Source organism: Vulpes lagopus, chromosome 9, assembly GCF_018345385.1.
Source record: "Vulpes lagopus strain Blue_001 chromosome 9, ASM1834538v1, whole genome shotgun sequence".
NCBI classification, from domain to species: domain Eukaryota; kingdom Metazoa; phylum Chordata; class Mammalia; order Carnivora; family Canidae; genus Vulpes; species Vulpes lagopus.
In genome coordinates this window covers 16578986-16601298 of record NC_054832.1, presented here as the reverse complement: position 1 = coordinate 16601298, position 22313 = coordinate 16578986, and the positions used below count along the sequence as shown (strand labels likewise).

At 41.7% G+C, this 22313-nt stretch overlaps 1 protein-coding gene across 3 annotated transcripts in view; it reads right to left on the bottom strand.

Annotated features, from left to right (window-relative positions):
• Positions 1-11036, bottom strand: part of ZHX1 (zinc fingers and homeoboxes 1) — a 35668-nt gene extending 24632 nt beyond the window's left edge. For 2 of the 3 annotated variants that reach the window (XM_041769098.1, XM_041769097.1), the window contains exons 1-2: positions 10628-11036; positions 3374-3486 (exon numbers count right to left, since the gene is read on the bottom strand). The gene's annotated coding sequence lies outside the window, so the exon portion shown is untranslated. The remainder of the gene's footprint in view (positions 1-3373; positions 3487-10627) is intronic. The other variant, XM_041769096.1, reaches the window with a different exon arrangement.
• Positions 11037-22313: the final 11277 nt, after the last annotated feature.

The window sequence follows — 22313 nt, the reverse complement described above, 5'->3', positions numbered from 1 at the left end:
TACATGTCTAAATTTGTGGACCGCATAAGAATGAAACAAGGGAAATAAATTCATTCACAGAATTAGTCCTGCAGTCAAATTCAGGAGAAAAATGTTCCTGTAAAAATAGCAAATGTAAATCCGAACTTAGAATCATTATTTTTCTGTTCCTGGAGAAAACTATACTTTAATGGTGTTGTACATCTTTAAATTAAATGTTAAATTTTAGATTAAAAAATAAGTTCTCAATTAATACATTATAAATAGTAGATTGTTTCAAATTCTATGCTTAGTGCTACAAAAAGTCTAAAATTTTTTACGGTTATGCAGACTTGTGATTATACTAAATTTCCATGCCTCTATTTTTTTGTCTGTCTTATACTTCAAATTAAATGATTAACAGACAATAATTTACTTGCCTCGTTAGCCACAAAAGCATATTATATTGGTAAGATTTTATGTGAATAAAAACAACTTTCATACCAAATCTTAATCAAATACGAACACTTAAAAAATAATTATAATTTTTAAGGATTATGTTAGTTTTGATCTGGTACTAGCTAAAAATTGTTCTCAAGGTAGCTAAAATATAAACTGACAAATCCTTTGGGATATGTATTCAGACCTATACTGAGAATTCTTAGAATTCTGTATTTTATTTAGTTTCATTTCTTTTTTTTTTTTTAATTTATTTATGATAGTCACAGAGAGAGAGAGAGAGGCAGAGACACAGGCAGAGGGAGAAGCAGGCTCCATGCACCGGGAGCCCGACGTGGGATTCGATCCCGGGTCTCCAGGATCGTGCCCTGGGCCAAAGGCAGGCGCCAAACCGATGCGCCACCCAGGGATCCCTTTAGTTTCATTTCTTATTCTCTAAAGTCAGGGTTCTGTTTAGCCAATTGAAAATACTTATTTTTGCATGTTTATATTCAAACTAAAAGTTACAAATCTACCAAAATCACAGAATTCCCGGAATAATAATAGGAATAAAGAATAATGGGGTCAAATTAAAACACAGAATATCCACCATGTTAAAGAAAAAGGTGTCCAAGAAGATACCTTCTTTACTTAAAAAAAGCAAACCCATTTTGGCCTGTATACACTTTAGGCACTTTTCAAAGCCAAAATGTAAAAATATTTAGAAACAATGGCTAATTTCCTAAAAAAAATTAAATAAGAAATTTGATAACTCAAATTTGTACCCACAGCATATGTTTTTAAGAATTATTACCTAAGAGGGATCCCTGGGTGGCGCAGCGGTTTGGCGCCTGCCTTTGGCCCAGGGCGCGATCCTGGAGACCCGGGATCGAATCCCACGTCAGGCTCCTGGTGCATGGAGCCTGCTTCTCCCTCTGCCTGTGTCTCTGCTCTCTCTCTCTCTCTGTGTGACTATCATAAATAAATAAAAATTAAAAAAAATTAAAAAAAAAGAATTATTACCTAAGAGATAAACCTCAAGAAAATTGCCAAAATGGTCTCAAGATGATCAAAATTCAAGTATGAAGGTGAATACAGACAGAAGTAAATGTGCTAAAAATAGAAGCACCGAAGAAACTTTGGCCAAAAATCAACTAATTTCAGGTCCCTTTGCTAATACTAAACTAAGGCTTAATGGTTTAGAAATTCTATCCTCTTTGCTAATACTAAACTAAGGCTTAATGGTTTAGAAATTCTATCCTCTCTACCTATATTTTTCTACCTGAAAAAGCCAACCTTAATACTGTTAAAGATTAAAAGAAGAATCTAAGCTGGACAGATTTCTCCTGGCAAGCACTGACCCCAGATTTGAGGAGTGAAATGTCTTTTTGTAAGGTTTCTACAACACTAACCACTATCCTGGTTTTTTATCTTCTGCTGGCATGTAGGTAGGTAAGTAACATATTGAGAGTGATACATAAATAAGTACTATAATGAAATCCACTATTTTTGTTATTAAAGTTTATAGTATTGCCCCAAAGTAATTTTTTTTGCTGGTAAAAGTTTTCCCTAACTTTTCCCAAGAAGGTACATTAAATCTTTCACAGACAGTCTAACACAAGAATGCTATTCTTGACTGCAAGTGATATTATCATTGAGAGGCTGAAAAACCATTTGTCTGTCTATTATCATCACCATTTATAAAATAAAATAACTTACATATTTTACTCAGAATATAATCATTCAATTATAAAAAATACTTTGAAACATAATAGTAATTAGTATTGGTAATATCAACTTGTAAGGACTCTTAACAATTTTTTAAAAATGAAAGTTGAACCACCACATTAATAGCTAGAGAATCTGGGGTGCCTGGGTAGCTCAGACAGTTAAGCATTCAACTTTTGGTTTCGGCTCAGGTCACGATCTCAGGGTGATGGGATCAAGCTCCAGTTTGGGCTCCATACTCAGCTGGGAGTCTGCTTGAAGATTATCTCCCTCTGTGTGTACCCATGTGCCTACTCTCTCTCTCTCTCTCTCTCTCTCTCTCTCTAAAATACATAAATAGGGATTCCTGGGTGGCTCAGTGGTTTAGCGCCTGCCTTTGGCCCAGGGTGGGATCCTGCAGTCCCGGAATAGAGTCCCACGTCGGGCTCCCTGCATGGACCCTGCTTCTCCCTCTGCCTGTATCTCTGCTTCTTTCTTTCTGTGTGTATCTCATGAATAAATAAATAAAATTAAAAAATAAAAATAAAAAAATAAAATACATAAATAAATCTTTAAAAAATCCTTCTTGGTACTTTCTAGAATTATCTAAAATAACAATAGGACTAAAGTGTAAATATTTCAACACTATAGTATGTGATCTAATGTTTCTTATGAAAGCCAATTTATGTCAGTTAAATAAAATATAAAAGTAATTAGGTACAAATATATTCAGATATTTAAATACTGCCATGCTTAACCTAAAACTAAGTACTTAATCACCAATATCTTAACTTTTAGAATTATAATTATTAGTAGACTATATACTGGAAATATATTTTCAGGAGTTGTTCTCTGAAGTCTTGACGAATTTTTCTGGATATAGGCAAAAAAACAGTAAAATTTCTAGATCAATTTTCCCACACTAAAGTTATCTGCCCTCATGATCTTCATTTATCTTGTTTACCACTGTTACCACAGCACTGAATATAGTGCCTGACAGTGTATTTCAACAAATATTAATTGAAAAATTAATGATTAATATACCACATAGATTTATCATGAACTGTGATGCTGTTTCCTTTGAAATTAAAGCAGCCAGTACTCCTATATTTTTAAAGTTTGAAAGCACATTTCTTAACAGTATCAAGACTAAGTCTGCTGCTTTTTTAAGGAAAGCTTTTAAGAGGTTAGCCAAATATAGTGTCATGGGATCTAAAGTGAACATATTCAGAATTTGAGTTTTATCATACTCAAACAATGAAATACATACTTGCCATAGCTTCTTCAGCATTCTGTTCTTTGACACGGACGGTGTCCCTTCAAATTAGGTGTTTAGCTCAGGCCATCATTACCAACAGGTCTGAAGTACCTATCTGCCATTTCCTAAAAAAAATAATAATAATATCACTTTATTATCCTAGATATAATACGGTCTTAGGACTTTAAAGTTTATGCCTTGATTTTAATTTTTTTTTTATTTTTTATTTTTTTAAATTTTTCTTTATTTATGATAGTCACACAGAGAGAGAGGGAGAGAGGCGGAGACACAGGCAGAGGGAGAAGCAGGCTCCATGCACCGGGAACCCGACGTGGGATTCGATCCTGGGTCTCCAGGATCGCGCCCTGGGCCAAAGGCAGGCGCCAAACCGCTGCGCCACCCAGGGATCCCATATGCCTTGATTTTTAAAAAATAAACGTAATTTTGGAAAAAAATTTAATTTCCTCATAGAAATTGTAAAGGAAGCATTTAACTGTCAAACCCAATTTTACTAAGAAACACAAAATTTAAAACATTCTCAAAAACTGGATTTATATTATATAAAACAACCAGATACTATTTTCACTATTATGTTATTTTCAATAAAAATTTCCAAAATGTGGATGGATATATGCAGGCTGTAATATAAAAGGAGAGATGAAGAAATTGGGAACTGTAAAATATTAGACCCATAACAAAAGTTATGAAAGATAATTTAGTTAAACTAAGAGGTGGGAGAAAGTGTATGTTTGTATGTTTACACATAAACCCACTGATATCTGTATCCTGTTTACAATGCATTAATTGGAATGCAGTGGTTATTAATCCTGGCAACAAGACAATATAACTTAACTAGCGGTACTCTACCCCAAAGCATGTATTATCTAGTAGAATGACCTGTGTTTATTTCATTTTTACAAGAAACTACTACCAGATGGCTTTTCAATCCGTGTGTTGTAAGCATTAGACCATACAATCAAACTGAAGATCATTTACCAAAAACTGAGATACGTGTCCAAAATTCTTGGGACATATTATTCAGAGTATTTAACCCAATCAGGAAAACGTAACAAAAACTGTAACTGCTTCTCTTAATAAATAATAGTAAATGGCACTTTTGAAGAGTCAAAGCATTTTAGCTGTTGTTCTTTAAGCACTGAAACTCCATAAACCAAGCGAATAAATATTAAGGAAGATGATTTCTTCCAAATACCTTATCCTTTGATTCTTTTATTATATACATGTTCATGAAGAGGCTCTTAAGAAATAAATACACCAACCCTTTAGTAAGATACCTCTAGATTAAGTTAAAGCTTAGGCTGAATAGTTACACTATTTTCATGAAAAGCAAAAGAGCATTTTCCTGGTAGGCCCAGTAGAGCATCCTGCTCTCTGCAGCCTGGGATTCTAGTTTCATTTCCTGGTATCTCCTTGTTTGGAAGCTCCTTAGCTATCCATCCACAGGATGTGGACTAGAAGAGAAGATAGGAAACAGCTGCCAAAGAGGGGAAGTTATTTTCCAAAATGAATTATTAATATTATAGGAAATTGGTAACCTATTTGAATCCATTCTTGAATCACACAGTAATTGCAAGACATTTTACCGAATGAGAGTCTCTTGAGAAGAGCTGCTGAGACATTGCAAGGGCACAAGGCAACTAGAAGAGCAACAAAGCAGCTCCTTGATACTTCTGGATGAAAAGTATACTTGCCCGATGTTATTTTAGCTCTTGACACTGGGGTTATTTTTAAATACTTCTAACTCAAAGTATCTTTTAAGATTTTAATATTAGAATGAACTTCAAAAATTACAGAAGTCATCTCAGCTATATACATTATATAGTAAAACAGAGGAGTTGTTTTGGCAGAAGATGGGACTGTAAATAAAGATGAAGACCTTGGGCTTTGGAACCAAGACTGCATGGGTTCAAATCTCAGCTCTGTCACTTACTAGCTGGGTGGTCTTAAACAAGTGACTTAGCTTATGTTATTGCCCACTCATCTCAAGTGGGACTCTAATAACATGTATTTAAAATAACCCATGTAAAGCTTGTAAACTTAGTAAGTCCACAATTAGATTTTTCTTTTTTAAAATATTTTATTTATTTATTCATGGTAGGCACAGAGAGAGAGAGAGACAGAGACATAGGCAGAGGGAGAAGCAGGCTCCCTGCAAAGAGCTGGATGCAGGACTTGATCCCAGACCCTTGGGTTAACACCCTGAGCCAAAGGCAAACACTCAACTGCTGAGCCACCCGGGTGTCCCCACAACTAGATTTTTCTGACTTTTATTTAAGGTATTAGCTTTAAGTTATACAACAAAGGAAGTCTTTACATAAACTTTGCTAAATGTTGAGACATTATAAAATATTTTAAAGGTCTGGGCAACAATCAATCAGTTTTATTTTCCACTTCATACTTTTGAGCATATTAAGCAATGCTAGAACAAGTTGGCTTTAACAGGTAGGCATTAAGCAATCATAATTTACACCCCCCCACCCCAACATACACATACTTTCTCTGACCTTAGCTTCAAGGAGAATCATTAATGCATAACACATTTTAAAATGTGTTTCATAGAACTAACAAAGCTCTGATACAAATCATCTTATTGTAGTTATGAAGAAAAATTGTTCCCTCCTCACCATACCCTCACTTAAAAAATTTTTTTTGTTTAAATTCAATTTGCCAACATATAGTATAACAGTGTTCATCCCATCAAGTGCCATCCTCAGTGCCTGTCACCCAGTTACCCCATCTCCCCACCCAGCACCCCTTCCACAACCCTTTGTTTCCCAGAGTTAGGAGTCTCTCATGGTTTGTCTCCCTCTCTGACTTATCCCCACTCAATTTCCCTCCTTTCTCTTATAATCCCTTTCACTATTTTTTATATTCCCCAAATGAATGAGGCCATATAATGTTTGTCCTTCTCTGATTGACTTACTTCACTCAGCCTAATACCCTCTAGTTCATCTATGCTGAAGCAAATGGTGGGTATTCATCCTTCCTGATGGCTGAGTAACATTCCATTGTATATATACCACATCTTCTTTATTGATTCATCTGTCAAAAGACATCATGGCTCCTTCCATAGTTTGGCTATTGTGGACACTGCTGCTATGAACATTGGGGTGCAGGTGTCCCAGCATTTCACTACATCGGTATCTTTGGGGTAAATACTCAGTAGTGCAATTACCATTCCCTCACTTTCAAATACAGCCCATGTCCAGCAAAGTTTTAACAAACTTCTTTTTGACAATATTAGAAGTTAAAAGGGAATAGATTTTGTATAGAAGAAAAACATAATTATTGAGTGAAATGCTTAGAAATATAAAAATCAGAATTTCTATCTCCTTTCATTCCTCACAATAACCCAAAAAACAGAAAGGCCATCGGGAAGGAGGAAAAGGGGAGTCAGAAATCCTATGGGAAATATGAAATCACTAAGATTTAATGACAAAGTTCTTTTGTTTAAAAATAATATGTATATGGTTCCTACTTCAATGATTTTTTAGATAGGCTTTGAGAATATTATTTTTTAAAAATCTAAATCTAAAAACTCAAAACAAAAATCCTGCATAAAATTTTGACAGCTTTGGGTATCTGGGTGACTCAGTTGGCTGAGTGACACTTGGTCTTGGCTCAGGTCTTGATCTCGGGTTGTGACTTCAAGCCCCCACGTTGGGCTCCACGCTGAGTATGGAGGCTACTTAAAAAAAAAGAAAGTAAAAAATTTTGACTGTCTTGAATAAATGTCATTCTTAACCTACTTATAAAAATTTATTTTCTGGGACACCTGGGTGGCTTAGTAGTTGAGCGTCTGCCTTTGGCTCAGGGTGTGATCCCAGGTCCCACATCAGGGTCCCTGCATGGAATCTGCTTCTCCCTCTGCCTATGCCTCTGCCTCTCTCTGTGTCTCTCATGAATAAATAAATAAAATCTTAAAAAAAAAAAACACTTTTTTTCCAAAGTATATCATCATATTTGTTTCAATCAAAGGAATTAAAGACCATCTTAATACCTCTTGAATACACCATAGGATATGGATTATATAAGCTGCAAAGATTATGTACCCCTTAAGACCCAAACTTGGCAACTATATAAAAATTTACATAAACATTTACTTAAAAATTAACTGTATGAAATACAGATCCCCAAAATATAAATTCAAATGTATTTTTATTAGTAATCTAAATTAGCAGCTTCAGCCATTCAAATTTGGTTACTCACAACCACAAATATATCAGAGCAACAGGAGACAATAAGATAGATCAGTAATATTGTAGAAGCATTGGCTATTATTCAAAGGCTAGCATCACAGCTTTTTTCCCCCCCTCAATTAAATGTAGTTTAAATTACCTTTGAGATTACATAGGATGATTTGGAAGGATTTTAATTTAGAAGAAATTTAGATGTAAAAGTGGATGTGTTACACTGGCTATAGGGCAACAGATATTTCCAAACACCTCCCTAAATTAATGAATATGATATTAGATTCAAACCTAGCTTAGGCACTGAAGTTTTAACACTGCTAATGTTCAAATAAGTAGAGTCTCTTGAGCCCACATCCACAATGATGCAATGTATATAAAAAGGTTATTTCCTCAGCTACATTTGTAATCATTTTAGTAATGTTAAGAGTAATTCTATTTAAATATAAAGCCATGATTCACAGCAAATTAAGTCTCAAATAACCCATTTTTGTGCCAAATTAACAGTATAAGAAAGAAAATATAAATACACTAAAATATCACCTTTCAATCTTAATGTAAGTTATAAAAGGGAGAAAATCTTCAACATGAAGCACCTCACCTACGCTGTTAAGGTCACTAATAAAATAACTGTTAAACTTTATTCATATTTATTTTTAAAAACCTTGCAAGTATCACCAAAGGTGAAATAATTGCTACATCATTCATGAACTGTCCTCCAAATCCAGTGAAATAATAAGCTCGCTATAAGGGAAAGACATCTACTATTAATGAGTACAAGCACAGCACAAGCACATTTATGTTTTCAGCCTTAGCATATTTTCAAACCATCTGGCATCAATGCTACTCTGGTTCATCCAGCCTAGTCTGTTCAGAATTGAATACAAAACTAGAGCTACATGCACTTTGGGGAAACCAAAGAATAGCTCACATGTATAATAATGCTCTAAATGTGCAGCTCTCAACTAGTTTACACTTGAAATGTGTTTGAGAAGACATTTCTATGAAAGACATTAAAGCTCTTTTAAAAATACTAGAATGGTTCAAGAAATCTGTATGAATCATAGCTGTCATCAGGTACCCAAGTCTTACTTGATTTTTTTTCTCATTTTAATCCTGATCATTACGTAAAGCATTTGAAGAGGTACTTCTACAAAAGACTCACTCTTAAGTGAAATGCTATCATTTCTATATTGAACGAACCCAACACTTTACATTTTACTTTGCGTAAAATTAGTTAGCTTCGCCCTAATGCTTGGAGTAAGGAGAGACAGATTAGGAGGAAAAAATATTCATGAGGGCCCTTTTACATCCTGTTATGCATTATTGTCTTTGGCAGCACCCACATTTCTTTTGCCTGAAATCAAGAGTCAGAATTGCTCCTTAAGAACATCGTTTAAACTCTATGGATATACTAAGGCCGTGTGAAAACCAACTCCCGTTCATCCTCACTGACGGCATAAAAACATAACGACTTTTGGGGGGATAATTTCTCAGAAACAAGGACAATCCACGTAACACCGTGTAAGACAAGTTAAAGCTTCCAGACAAAGACTGAGATGCAATGACCAACACCAACAAGTCTAACGGTGCACTACCGTAGGGAAGGCGCGCACACACGCACACACACTCCAAACCCACCAACAGGCACTAGTCCTGGAGGGAAAGCTGCTGCTTCCTCCCTGTGAACTCTATTTCCCAATCCTGTGATTTTCCTCCCTCTTCTGTTATATTCTCAACCTCCAAGAGAATTGCTTTTTCAAGTTACATGCAATCCCCACCTAATCACATTACAAACTATCAGCCTTTTTTTTTTACACCCCCCCCCCCGCCCCTTAAAGATGAGCTCCTTCTGTTTTCAGCTGGGGGGGGGGGGGGGTGACGACAGAACAGCGCTGTAGGATCCGCACTCTGCCCAGCTCTGCACCGCACTCCTCGACCCCCCCCCCCCCAGTCTCTCCCCGGAGCCGGGTCACAGCTGGCCGCTCCGCTCAGCGCTATAACCTAAACTCAGGATATCCAACGGAGCCCTCTCTTCCAGTGGGGGTTCTGCTCTCTCCTTACTGTTACCTACAGGGGGGAGAGGTGGAGGGAGGTGCACGGAACAAAGAATTCCAAGTCCCTCTACCCACAACTTCAGGGTAAACCCCCAGGGGAAGGGCATCATCCGCCCGGGCTCCTCGTGCCCTCGGCCCCCGCGCCTTGTCCCCTCGCACCCCCTCCGCAGCCCCTCCTCCCTCGCCGAGACTGCGAGGCTGTTCCCGTTAGGCCCCGAGGCTCGGGCGAGTGCCCGGTGGGGCCTCCCTCGTCTCCCTCCTGCACGGGGACGGGGACCGCTTCCATTCTCTTGAATGAACTTCGGAGTGCCAGTCGGCCTCTAAACGGAAGAGAGCTCGTCGGGACTCGACTCCGAGTCTTGCCCCCCAGGGGCGGGCACGGCCTGGCCCCGAGATGGGCGCCGAGCCTTCCGTCAAGTGGGGGGCAGCCCTCCCGCGGCGCGCTGCCCGGGGGCTCCGACGCCGACTGCGCTCAGCTCCGCAAGGGGGGCTCCGCTCGCCGCCCCGGGGGCAGCACCCACCAGCCGGCGCGCGCCCCCGCGGGGCGGGCCTCCCGACCTCCGCCAGGACCCTCCCCGCGCCCCGCGGCGCGCCCCCCCGCCCCGGCGGCCGCGTCTTCACTCCGCTCCAGTCCCAAGTTGCTCGGTGCTCCCGTAAGAACGGGGGCTGACATGACTCCTCCCAGAGCCCCCCGCCAGCTCCCTCCACGGCCGCAGACACCCCGAGGGCGCGAGGGAACCTCAGGGGCCGTCCCTCGGCGGCGACTCCCCGAGGCCGGCAGGCAGGCGGGGTCCCTCCCCCTCGGGCGCCCCGCGCCGCGTCCTCCTCGCCAGCCGCCGCCGCCGCCGCCGCCGCCACCGCCGGCGCGCGGAGCCCCCGGGGTCCCTGCCCCGGAGCCGCCTTCCCCCGGCCGGCCCGCGCTGCCGGTTCCCCGCGCCCCCCCCGCGGCCCCCCGGGCGTCCCGGCCCGCTGGTCCCGGAGCCCGCTCGCGCCGCTACCTGCAGGGGCCGCCGCGCCTCTCAGCGCCCCGCCGCCGCCATCTTGCATTTCAAACCGGCTGCACTTTTCAGGGAGTCAACTCTGACCTGTGAACCCTACACCCGGAACCGCTCGGCGGGCCGGCACACGGCCTCGGCAGCTCGGCGGGCCCCGCGGAGCGCGGAGGGTCGGGGGGTGGGGGTGCGAGGCGAGGCGCGCGCCCCGGCGGCCGACCGGGGGCGGGGAGGGAGGGAAGGAGCCGGCCGAGGCGGGGCCCTCCCGCGCGCACGCCGTCCCCGCGCGCCCCCACCCCGCTCCGCGCCGGGCTCTCGGCTCCCGGACCCCGCGGCTCCCCTGGGGTCCGACCCCGGCCTCTACCCTCAGGATTGGCGCACTGGGAGGTAGGGCGCCGCCCCGCCCCTCTGTCAACAGAAGCCCCGCCCCTTGCCCGCGCTGGCCCCGCCCCCTGTCAGCAGGAGACCCGCCTTCTCCGGATCGCGGAGCGGCCCCGCCCCTTGCCCGCGGTGGCCCCGCCCCCTGTCAGCAGAAGGCCCGCCCTCTCCGGATCGCGGAGCGGCCCCGCCCCCTGGTCGCGCTGGCCCCGCCCCCTGGTCGCGCTGGCCCCGCCCTCTGTCAGCAGAAGGGCCGCCTTCTCCGGATCGCGGAGCGGCCCCGCCCCTTGCGCTATCAGCAGAAGCCTCGTCTTAACTCGGGTCGGTTCCCTCCTCCTGTCACTTGTGGGCCCGCCCTCTGGGCGCTCCGCCTTGCTACTGTCACCGCCGGACCTCAAGGAACGCCCCTTGTCAGCGTAAGCCCCGTCTCCCGGGCCCGTCCGCCCAAGCCCCGCCCCCTCATCGGAATCCCCGCCCACTGTCAAAAAGAAGCCCCGCCTGGCCGAGGCCGGGCTGGATCCCAGCCCGAAGCCCCACCTTCTGTCAACCTCCGCCCCGCCTCTTCTCGCCTCCGGGTCCCCACTCCACCACAAACCGCAGCTCCACCCGCTGACACCCAAAGTTCAGTTCAGCCTCACTTCCAACTGTCGTTGATGGAGCCACCCTTTGCTCCCCTGGAACCCTCCTTTCCACTCTTACGAGCCGCTCTGCTGAAAGGCTTCCTTTTCCAGCCGAGCTCTTCAAACCCGGACAGCTTCCATGTGCACTAGTCCTGCAGAGAGGGGGGCCAGCCAAGCACCCAGGCTTTGGGAAAAACCGAACGGCGTCACCGCCCCTCCTCACCACCCCTCCACCATCACTTTCAAAATTATGAAACGTGCAAACCAAAGGGATGAGAGATGTTTCACTCTCCAAGCCGCTCTGCACAGATTCATGAGCCTGGACGCTGGACCCTCTGTGCTTTGACAGCAATGCTTCCCTGAGCCACATTAATCCTAAAACGTGCAGTTGCTTAAAGTGAAAGCCTGATTGTTGAAATCAATGTACACCAGCTTCTTTATTTGTATGTTTCGTCTTAGAATCCTAGAACTTGGGGAAGCAGAAGCAAGCAAAGCTTGATGATCTTATAAGCAGAGGTACTCAACCCTACCATACTCAACATCCCCGTATTTACAACATAAATGTAACACCACTTCACTCTCCTAGAGTTAAATTCACAGATAATGTAAACTACACAAATAAATTCAATAAACCAGTGTAATGTTATAAAGGTGGAAAAAGAGAGAGTTCGAAAATACTATATTAATATCAAGGAAAACAATAAAATATGTTTTGCACTGTGTAAACACTCTGGCCCCAGTACGAGAACTACTGAACAAAAACTGCCCCCATAAAATTTCAGGACGCCCCCTAGGGGGCAGTACCGTGCCCTTAGGACTTCTTTCTGTGGAAAGGAAATGCTTCAGTTACAGAAATGCATTCTTTTGTTCATACATTTAATAGCTAGGTTTTTGAGCACCAGCGTCCACCAGGCACTGTGGGAGATGCAAAGCTGAGTCAGGTAATATTTCTGTCTTCAAGGAGGCTACAGTCGAGTAACCAAGTGAAAAACATGAGCATAAAAACATCAGTCAAAGGGAGAGGTGAGACGAGACCAAGATGGAATACAAAAAGAGATCCCTTTAAGGGTATGGACTGATGAATAGAAATCTCACCCTCTCCCTCTCTCTCCCTTTCTCCCTTTCCCTTCTTCTATCCCTCCTTCCCTTCTTTTTCTCCTCCTCCTCATCCTCTTAGTACCATTTTATAGAATCACCTCCTTCTCACTGTAAGCTGTCTGCCTGGTTCACTGCCCAATGCCAGCAGCCCAGAGTCCTCCCAATTTAGGGCCATGCCCAAAGGGCAATTCTGTCCAGGAAAACAACTTCAACAGCACAGTGCTTAGAACAGTGTCCTTGGCTGAATTGCTGCCAATTATTTGGTATCCTTGTACAAAGCAAGACTGTTATCACCCTCAAACACACACACACACACACACACACACACACACACACACGCAAAAAAAAACCCTGCTTGCAGACCCAAGCAATATGAATATATGTTTAGCATAGCAGATTGTGCCAGCCCACATAAATCTGTTTAGAGATCATGCTCACAGAGTAACTTGTTTTTATTAAAATAAACTCATTTGTAAAAATTGTAAATATGACTGATTTCAACAGCTGTGTGGCTCCAGAAGTAAGTTTTTAGCCATGCATTGGCACAATTAGAAGAGTCTAGATTTTTTATGCATATGTTTTGCAGTTTGTCATACACAGTCTGGTATGGCAAAACTTCAGTACTGCTAGAGATGAAAAGTTGTCCAGCAGGTTTTTAAAAAGCACAGCACTTTTGCTATTCAGAGCCTCTTCCGTATTTGGAACAGTGAAAAAAAAATATTTGTAGGAAATGAAGAGATTTGAATCAAAAGTTCTAAGCACTTGTGTCATCTGAAGAGGAATAGGCTTCCAAAAGCACTTTTTTGTAGTAGTTCCTTCTGTTATTATTTTTTTCCTTTTTCCCCTTTTGGTGACAAAGTCTTTAAAAACACACACACACACACACACACACACACACACACACACACATGATACCTTGAAAACAGATCAGCTGGAAAGACGTCAAATGAAGAAGACACTTTAAAGTTTTAATTACAGGTAGGTGAACTCAAGAATTTAGCCTTAGTGACATACTCCCACAGTGCTCTCCAATGGCTAGTTCCGAAGGTAAACAAAAACGTTCAGGCTAAAGCTGGTTCAGACTGAACAAACTTCCAAAGTCAGTTTAGGGTCAAGTCATTTCCTATTCCTCTGAATGCTTGCTTTGTGGAAATAGGAATGTTGTTGATAATAACAACAGTAAAAACAAGGTAATATTCTTAGTAATGTTCTCCCCATCCCACTCTTCCCGTTTCTGTATCTAGCTAGCATAAGACTATAATACATACAGGACTATGAGATTGCAGATGCAAAACAAGAAAAACAGGAAAAATGGATTTCCCAGTGTTTATTCAAGGAGTAACATGTTGATGCACTTTTTTTTTTTTTAAATCATGGTGTCATCTGGGTTGGTTCAATCATTGCTATGTGGTCTATTTTCACCAAAAAGTTAGTGGCTATGTCAACACCATCTCTGGGAGAAAAAAAAAATGGTGCCATTGTTATCTTTTTTGACCTAAAATCTTGGGACATGAGTAACACTAGAGGAACACCCAACTAAAAAGCAGTACTAGAGTGAGAAGATGAAATACTTCACTATATTTCAAAGTCTTAGCAGAGGAGTCTAGGGCAGCAACTCTTAAATTTTAATGTGTGTGAAAATTACCGGTAACTTGTTTAAAATGTAGGTTCTCAGACTCTGCTCCTGGGAGAGTCTCTAATTCAGTAGGTCTGGGATGAGGCTATGAATCTGCCAGGCAGCTGGTGAGGCTCAGGCAAGTGAACTGTAGGTTTATTTTGAGAAACAGTGATCTAGAAAAATGTTTATAATTGAGGAAAAAGTTATTGCATTCTTGTAGAACCAAAGGCTACAAGCCATCAAAAGTCATTATCTCTAAGAAGACATATTCATTCCTAAAACTGTCAGTTGGTTGGATATCAACACCGAAAGGGAAATTCTTCGGTCTTCAAGAACTTTTGGAGCACTGCAAATGTCCATCTTCCAGGAAAACCCATGCAGCTCACTAAACCCTGGGCACTTTAGATATACTATCTTGTTTTACCTTCCTGGGGTCTGTGTGAAGTAGTTTGTATTGCTTGAAGTTAACATAATGAGGATGCCAATGTTTGGAGAGGTTAAGCTGCCAGTCAGTTGCCCTGTGACCTACAAGGTAAAGGGTTTTGAACCCACCTTGACCAATCCTAAAATCTAATGAAGACGTTACATGCACTCCTTCTTAGAAGGACGGTATTGCATTAGCCAGGCTACAAGGGACACAGGATTTGAGAGCATTCTCTGGTGTTGGAAGTCAGACGGTCTTCTGTTCAAGTCCCAGATCCTCTGCATCAGCAACTGTTGCTTCATAACAAACCCATAAAAATTTAGTGGCTTAAGGGATCCCTGGGTGGCCCAGCGGTTTGGCGCCTGCCTTTGGCCCAGGGCGTGATTCTGGAGACCCGGGATCGAATCCCATATCGGGCTCCCGGTGCATGGAGCCTGCTTCTCCCTCTGCCTGTGTCTCTGCCTCTCTCTCTTTCTCTGTGACTATCATAAATAAATAAAAATTAAAAAAAAAAAAAATTTAGTGGCTTAAAAGCCCAAGCAGTTATGTAGCTCCTAAACCTGTGGGTCAGCTGGGTGGTTCTGCTGATCTGGGCCAGGTTTGGTTGACCTTGACTGGATTCACTCATGCATCATAGTTAGCAGGTGGGTTGTCTAGAGGCTGCTTGGTCTAGGAGAGACTCGTTCATGTAGCTGGCAGTTGGCTGATGGTCAGTGGATCATCTAGGTGCTGGCTCATCTAGGATGGCCTCAGTCCCCCTCCCTTGGGTGGTTGGTTATTGATCATAGGGTGACCACATGTGTCTCATCTTCCAATAGAACATAGCCTGGACTCATTCACATGCAGAGTTCTAAGAAATTGAGAAGCAATGTTTAAGACTTCTTATGGCTAGCCTCGGAACTGACACACTTGTCATTTCTGCCATGATCTACTAGTCAAAACAAGTCACAGGGCCAGCCCAGATGCCACCTCTTGATGGGAGCAGCTGCAAAGTCACACTGCAAAGGATGAGGATACAGGAAAAATAAACAACCGTGGCCATTTTTTTGTAATTGATTTTCCACAATAACTATATGACTCAACATAACTTTCTTTTTCTTTTTTTTCCTAAAGATTTTATTTATTTATTCATGAGAGACACAGAGAGAGGCAGAGACATAGGCAGAGGAGAAGTAGGCTTCCTGTGGGGAGCCCGATGCAGGACTCAATCCCAGGACCCTGGAATCAAGACCTGAGCCAAAGGCTGCTCAAACACTGAGCCAGCCACCCAGGTGCCCCTCAAGGCAGGTTTCTTAACTTGTATTTCTACTCATCTTCAAAATGAAGATAATATTACAATTATTGTGTTCATCTCAAAGAGTTGATAGTTCATGCAAAGGGCCTTAATTTTTCAGTAAATATTGGCCATGGCATGCTGATGCTGCCCTCTAGGGTCTTCCTAGCTTGAAAGTCTTAGGAATCTGTGTGGTAGAGAGAGTAGGCGTATTTTTTTGTGACCTCTTAGGGCAGGAGTTTGGCTCTGATTTCCTCTGTTGATTTCATGCTGTTCCACTTAGCACTCTTCTGGTTGTGGTACAGAAACCCATTCAAGCTAGCTCAATAAAAGAAGCCAAAGCTACTGTTTGTTCCTGCATGTTCACGCCATTCTCTCCTCCCTTGACTCTCCTTTTCAAGACTCCTCTAGAACATGCCCCGGCCAAGTGGCCTTAGCCCTGGAGTCCAATATGACTGTTCAGCTTTGTTCATTAGAGCTAAATGGCCTGGTTCTCAGTGTCCCAATTCCAACATCTAAAGAGAGAATCTGCTTGGTCCAGCACATCTCTTCTTAAAAGGTTAGTTTAGTCTAATCTGCCATGGCAGGAGGGTGGGCAGTTTGTGGGGGAAGGGGCAGCTTTATGTGGGCAACAGAGGCTGTGAGCAGAAGCAGTTCCTTCAGGAGATGGCTGTGAGCCAGCAGACACAATGATTCACATTTCCTGGACACAGGCAGCCTTCTCTAATATTTTAAATTACCTTCCCATCAAACAAAGTACACAACTTCAAGGACTTTATAAAAATCCATCTCCTCTCTGAACATCTCTTAATAAAGTGGAGGTAAGTGGCTATTTCTCCCACCCACTCACCAAAATATCCTACCACATGCTTTCGCTGTAAGCAGAGGTATATTCGTTTGCTAGGGCTTCCACAGATGGGGTGGCTTACACAGAAGAAATGTATTTTTCTCACAGTTGCAGAGGCTACAAGTCCGGAGGTCAAGGCAGGATTAGTTCCTTCTCAGGGTTGTAAGAGAGAGATCTGTTGCAGGTTTCTCTCTTTGACTTGTGGATGGCTGTCTTCTCCCAGGGTTCACATCATCTTCCCTCTGTACATGTCTGTGTTCAAATTCCTCTCTTGTAAGGACACCAATCATACAAAATTAGGGTCCATCCTAAAGCCCTCATTTTACCTAATTCCCTCTGCAAAGATCTTTTCTCCAAATAGTCACATTCTGACGAGGTTAGAACTTCCAACACAGGTTCTGAGGGGGGACATAGTAATTCAGCTCGTAACAGAGTCAAAATACTTATTGTAAGCAATGTAAATTCTTATCTGAGCCTGTACTTTTCATTGCAACATCACTGGGTTTATCTACAGTTCTGCTTATCAGAATGCCCTAGAGTCCCTGAGAGCATCCAGTAACAACTTATTGACTCTTTTCATCTGTCATTTATAAATAAGCCTTATTTTTTATTTCATTTTATTTTTTAAGATTTTATTTATTCATAAGAGATACATACAGAGAGAGAGGCAGAGACACAGGCAGAGGGAGAAGCAGGCTTGATCCCAGAATCCTGGGATCAGGACCTGAACCAAAGGCAGATGCTCATCACTGTGCCACCTAGGCGCCCCTATAAATAAGCCTTCTTCAAAGCTGCAAGTGGTCATACTGTGTACTTTTTGAAGGCACTTTTGAAAAAATTCTGTTATCAAAGAGCATTTTGTTTGTACATTGCCTCAGAAAATGGTTCTTGACCCTGGTTAGACAAAAGAGTCATCTACTGCTTTTAAACAATAGCTCCCCCCAGCCTCCCCCGCCAGTTCTACTTCCAAAGATTCTGATTATTTGATTTAGGTTGGGATACAGGCACTGATTTATTTTTTTTTAATTTTTTATTTATTTATTTATGATAGTCACAGAGAGAGAGAGAGGCAGAGACATAGGCAGAGGGAGAAGCAGGCTCCATGCACCAGGAGCCCAACGTGGGATTCGATCCCAGGTCTCCAGGATTGCGCCCGAAGCCAAAGGCAGGCGCTAAACCGCTGCGCCACCCAGGGATCCCAGGCACTGATTTAAAAACAAAAAACAAAAAACAAAAGCCAGAAACCTTCCCAAATGATTCTAAAGTCAAGTCAGTGTTGAGAACCACTGGCTTCAGATAAAACATAGGGGAGGCAAACAACTCTTATAAGCACCTCAACCTGTCAGGCACTGAGCTAGGTGCTTGCTATATGATTTAATCTTCAAAACAATCCTATAAATATTAGTACTTACTACATCCTCCATTTCTTTTTTTTTTTTATTTGTTTATACATCCTCCATTTCATAGACAAGAAAACTGAGACTCAAGAAGACTACCTTAGTCAAGTCCCATAAGCTGTGGAACCAGAGGGTTTATTCAGGTTTAAATATTGGGTAGCAGAAGCCTGGACAGAGCTGGAGGTTGGTCAGGCCTTTTCCATTGAGGAGACAGCACAGAAAAACAACAATTTCTAGCCACCTAAAACCAAGCAGATCTGTCTTACTTTCACACTGATTCTTCCATCACAGGCTCAACAACCATCAAGGAAATATTTCTATTTTTCAGAATAGACGAAGCTATAACAATCCTGCAAGAAATCTCAGTTTAACATATTGTGATTTATCTCTTACTCATTAAGTTTTCTTATAGCTCTCAGTAACTCTCTGGGTCAGCTCCTACCAAATCGTTACTCAGGGTGCTAGGCTGCTCCCTCTTTTTGGCTATACCTTTTGGAATACATGTCTTCTAGGTTGCTCAGACAGGGAGGAAAAGATATTTCTACCAGCTGTTAAATGTTTCGGTTTACAAGTGACACATGGCACTTCTGCTTAGAGCTCTTTGATCAGCCCTAATCACAGGAAATGTAGGAGAGTACAAGGACATTTTGGTGAGCAGCAAATGTCTCTGCCCTATTACCGTTACAAAAGATATCTTTTTTGGAGAACATGTTGAAGATTGAAAGCCATGTTTTGACTCCACAGGCCCTCTTTTTCCACTGCATAGTGAAGCCTACAATCCATTCTTCTGTAAAGGCAAACTTAAGTTCTTAACTGAGGTGTGAGGAACTTTAGGTGTGTTCACATGTAATTTTGCCATATTATACATTTCTTAGGGGACAGGGATCATATTTCATTTTTCTCTCTCCTAATGCATTGTACACAGTAGAGCCTCGATAATAGTATGTATGTACACAGACACATAAATTCAGAAAATATTAATTGGAGGGATGCTGGGGTGGCTCAGCGGTTGAGCATCTGCCTTCGGCTGGGGTCGTGATCCCGTAATCCCGGGATCGAGTCCCACATCAGGCTCTCTGCATGGAGCCTGCTTCTCCCTCTACCTCTGTCTCTGCCTCTCTGTGTGTCTCTCATGGATAAATAAATAAAATCTTTAAAAAAATATTAATTGGACAAGACAGACAGTCTCTGCTTTCATGACTATAATTAGAATACTCTAATAATAACATACTGGTTTTGTGTCTTGTCATTTGCAATGTATTTTAACTATACCATTATCTCATTTTAATTATGAATACCATAATTTGAAAATAGAGACCAATTAGTTTGGGCTTCTCGTTAATTTCTCAGCTGTTTTGTACGTCAGATATTTTATTATCTACCTCCTTACACATTTCTTTCCTCCGTTTCGTAGCTGGATGAGAGTTATGTCATTTATAGCTGGCAAGGTGATACAATGCCATGCTTATGTTATGCATGTACCAAGGGTCACACACCTCTTTTCTGATCATGCAGAGATATGCAGACTTTTAACAACTTTTTTGAGATATACTTGCCCAAAGACAGTTGAAGGACAATATAAAAATTAAAGAACTACATAATTTTTTCCTGATTTTTCCCTTCCTTTAGATACTTCACATTTCATAACTAAGAATTATAGCTTAAAAGCAACTTTAACATTTTTAATATTTTCATTACCAAAGAAATACAATCACTTTACAGAAACTTAAAATGACAACAACAGAGGTAAGAACCCATTTATGGTTCTCCCTAACCACTATTAGCATTTTGGTGTATTTCTGGATTAGCCTATTTTTAGATGAAAGAAAATATGTTATCTTTGTTTCTTCTTCTGCAAGGTTATTTCATATAAGAATACTAGAAAACTGTCATTTTGGATAGACATTTTCATTGGGATTATATTTCATGCAACAGCTGTGAGGTGAAAGTTCATAAAATACCAGGGAATTCATTTGAGTGATGATGGTAAATCGCATTTCCTCCCTAGTGGGGTGGGGAAGGAGACTTAGGAAAAATTTGAGGAAGAAACAGAAAAGAGACATATGCTGTGGTCCTAAATATAAAACATGTAAATTGAATGAAAAAAAATAATTATAGAACATAAGATTGGGGTAACTTATTTTTCTTCCTAAATAATTAAAGCAAAAGCTTGTGTCTTTTTTTAAGACCCTGATTTTCCTAAATATTCACCACAGTAAATAGCTATAATTAAGATTCATCACACGTAATCAGTTTCCAAATTATTTCATGAATACATTATCTATTGCAACAGGCCCCCTCCTTTTTTCCCCCAAGTCAATCTTTAAGCAAGTTGAAGTTTCACAATGGTCCTTTAAACCAATATTTGTAGCTCACAATGTCTGCATGTCCAGGGTGCCCATTTTTGGCACTCCTCGATCCAGTAAATGTTTTAGTCTCATATATTTTGGATGTTTAAATCACTTTGATTTGGCATGTGGTCTGAAGGTAGTGGTATTCCAAGAGCCCTCTCACTGCATGTTAAGTGCTGTTCTCTGACTCTCAGCCAGAATTCGGATGTTGGCAGGGTTGATTGCTCAAATGTAGTGATTTCATTTCCAACCTTTGCATACTAAAATTACATAGCCCAAACATGAAGCTTCCAGATTTTTCCTCTTGAAAACAGAATAATTTAACATTGCTACAAAATAATAAAGACAATCTTTGAAATGGGAATACATTTGGAAATTGTTAAGCTGTCGCAATAATGAGGAAATTAATGCTGGTCTGTGAGGTTCAATAACAGCTCAGAAACAAAAAAAATTGCCATTGTTGTTTAGGGAATTTCATATTTTTCTTTTACTTTATAAAGGAAGTGTCATAGATTCGGGTCTCCCTAAAGCAGATCCTGAAGAAAGGATGTGAGAGCAAGTGGTTATTTGGGATGTGATGCCAAGAAGTACAGGCAAGGGAGAGAAGTGAGACAGGGAAGGAAGGTAGTGGTAGAGACAGTGCAGTTTCAAGCAGCCTAGGCTTGGATAACGCTGTTTCAAGATCTAGGGTTCAAACCCAGGGGAGACGAGAGACAAAGTGTAGAGCACATCCCAGGAGCAAGGGAACTAGCGTGTTACTATTCATCAGCTTCTACCTATACCTCATTGAAGTTATTCCCAGGGATGTTATATCTTGTCACTTCCAGCCTACATCCAGCATGGACCACGAAAACACCCTCAGGTGGGGTTAACAGATGTTGGCAGGAGGTTGCCAGTGGCACATACCAGAATGTTGACTGCCAAGAGCGTATGAGTAAGGCACCACCATAGTGTCTGGTTAGGGAAGGTAGTTAAGAACTTAAGTTTCAATCAAACATACCTACTAGAGTCCTGCTTTCGCCTGTGAAATGGAGTAAATTACCTAATGTATCCATTTAATTTTTAAAGTGAAAATAACATATTTTACCTCCTAGGGTCTTTGTAAGGATTAAATATTGCATACAAGGTGAGAGTTCTCCATACGTATCAAAGAACTGACTCAAACACACATTAGAAATTATGTTAGTAAATTGTGACTCAGCCTTTATGACAGACAACTTTTGGGGTGGCTTTTGGTTTTGCTCTTCCTTTTCCTTGTAATGGTGATTTTCTTCAACAATGTCTAAATTATGTGACCTTAGCCTCTGACCATAGGGGGAACATCAAGACTAATCCAATTCTTTGATGGGGGAATTTTGAAATCTAAAATGGAATTGAGGCACTTTGGTGGCTCAGTCAGTTGAACATCAGACTTCTGATTTTGGCTTAGGTCATGATCTAATAAGGGTTTTGGGATTGAGCCCCATGTTGGGTTCTGCTTCTCCCTCTCCTCTGCCCCTTACCCCACTTGTGTGCTCTCTCCCCAAAATATGTAAATCTTTAAAATATAAATAAAATGGAATAAAAAATAAATAAATAAAATGGAATCAATGAACGTGGGGGTGTCTCTGTTGTGTTACATTAATGGCAACTATTTTAAAAACTCTTGCAAGAGCTTGGAGCAGTTCTGGTTCTCTCCACTGACTT